Genomic DNA, 2,470 nt, shown 5'->3' with positions numbered 1-2,470 from the left:
GTAAAGCAGCCAAGGCTGAGAGAGGAGGCCTAGAAAGAGACAAGCCATGTTCCTGATTACTCACAGCTGAGCTCTGGGAGATGGTGAGCCTGAGGGCAGGGATTGCAGCAGAGATTGACTGCCATTGTCTCTGATGGTGCCTTGATTTGTACATTTTTGCAGACGGGGAACTGTAAGCTTTTACCTCTAACACATTTCTCATTATAAAAGTCAACCCATTTCTGGTACTTTGCATTGACAACTTTTGGCAAATGAAGACAAAGGCAGTTACATAAAACCAGTTTTTGAGGACAACAGACAGGGCCAGATCCCGTTTGTCTTCCCAAAGCCCAGTTCTACTATGATAATTGGTCCTAATGTCCCCATAGGGTATCTTGTCTAAACCTACTTGCAAATGCAGCTTGTTTCTCAGAGTGATTGCATGTATTCAGTACCTTTAATTATTGAAAGTTCATCTCTATTTTCAAAGTGAGTTTAAGCATAAGCCTCACTAGGATCTGGTTTCCCCTCTCACGGAAATGTCATCCAGCTCGGGGTGATTCAGAACAATACCTCTTCTTTGACATCTACGGTAGAAACTAAATGTGGATTTACGGTGAACCTGTCTGTTTTAGTTTCCCAGCTGCTGAAACAAATATCATGCAGTGGGTTGGCTTAAACAATTGGAATTTATTGGCTCATGGTTTTGAGGCTAGAAGTCCAAAATCAAGGCATCAGAAAGGCAATGCTTTCTTCTCAAAGACTGTGGCATTCTGGGGATAGCTGCCAGTGGTCCTTGGTCCCTGGGTTTTTTGTCACATGGAAATATACTTGGCAGTATCTTCTTTTTCTTCAGGATCCTGTTGACTTCCTGCTTCTGGCTGCTCCCCGTGATTTCTCTCTTTCTGTCTGAATTTGTTTCTCCTTGTAAAGAACTCCAGTATCCTAGTTTAAAGTCCAACCTAATTTAGTTGGGTCTCACTTTAGCTGACATAACATCTGGAGGGAATCTTAATTACAGTGGGGCCACATCCACCAGAATGTGGACCAAGACCAAGAACATGTCCAAACTGGGGTACACAATTCAATACGCCACACTGCTCAAGATTTTTGTTTATATTAAAATTAAAGTATGCCCAAATTACTCACTTTTAGACGTACTACTAAATACTTTGATTTTATTGTTACTGGTGAAACTCAATACCTTCTTAGGGAAAGACTGTATTACCTAAAGGAGTAGTTGACCTTCTCAGTGTGAGCAATTAATTTGGTGACAAGGTATATCAGTCTGTCAAAAGGGTGCTGATGCAAAAAAATGCAAAAATCTGTTGGCTTTTATAGGTGGTATTTGTTTGGGGTAGAAGTTTACAGTTACAGGGCCCTGAAAGTCCTACTCAAGGTTTTGTAAGGGGTACGTTTTTACCAAATGTCTGTTGCCATGTGTTGAAGTAAGATGACTGCCCTTATCTGTGAGAGTTCAGCCTTCCTCTGAAGGCTCCATAGGCCCAGCTTCTTCCAATCTCAGCTATAGGCTGGAGGGTTCATTTCTTTCTGGGCTCAACTACTCTGTTCTCTTTAAAAGGTCAACTGTAAACTATCAGGAGAATGGCTCATCTCTCTTCCCAAGCTTGCAGGATCAAAGCTGACTATTTCTTTCCTCTTCCCATGTCTATAGAGCTCTCTCTATTCCTCCATGGCTCTTCTGTCTTATTGATTGTCTGTTTATATAGCTCACCAAGAGCGTGGGCACTCAACCTTGCATGCCCTGATGCTATGGTCAAATCAAAGTCCTAATCCTGATTTAATCAAGTAAACATAAAACCTTTGAATATAATACAATCAAAGTGTATCATACCCAGAGGAATAGACCAGTTTACAAACATAATCAATATCTTTTTTTTGGAATTCATAAATAATATCAAACTGCCAGACAAGGTGTATGCTTTAATTGGGAAAATTGCTAGAGAGGACTCCTGAGAGTCCTGTTCAATGGGGGAGTTTACCACTTCTATTACATATAAGAAAATCTCAGTCTAGAAACCATGATTCACAAGTAGAAGCAGACACACCAGGAGACGCAAAAGCATTTGAAACATTGTTCTCCACTCAGTGGAGGGGGCCACAAGCCTATGCTCCCACCAGGTGGCTGATAACTCCTTCCAAGAGCCTTTGCAAGGGCTGCAAATCTTGACATCAACAGATGCCTCACAGCTATTATTTCTCTCTGAACTGTGATAGCTCTGAATCCACTTTCTCCCAGAAATTCCTTATTTTGGTAGCTCTCACATTGATGTGGGTTATGGGTGGGAGGCTCTTTGTCTCTTCAGAGATAACCTAAGCTGTTTGACTTGTGGGTGTGGAACGGTAAGAGGCTGCAGTCCTGCCCTTAGTGACAATGGCAAGGACTCCAGTCCCAGGAAACAGTTTAACAATGCAAGGTCTATAAACTTTAAGTATTTAGGGGAAATGCAAACAAAATATGCTAAAAGCT

The sequence above is a fragment of the Dasypus novemcinctus genome, chromosome 16, assembly GCF_030445035.2.
Source record: "Dasypus novemcinctus isolate mDasNov1 chromosome 16, mDasNov1.1.hap2, whole genome shotgun sequence".
In the NCBI taxonomy this organism is placed as follows: Eukaryota; Metazoa; Chordata; class Mammalia; order Cingulata; family Dasypodidae; genus Dasypus; species Dasypus novemcinctus.
Note: the sequence above shows the minus strand (reverse complement) of the source record.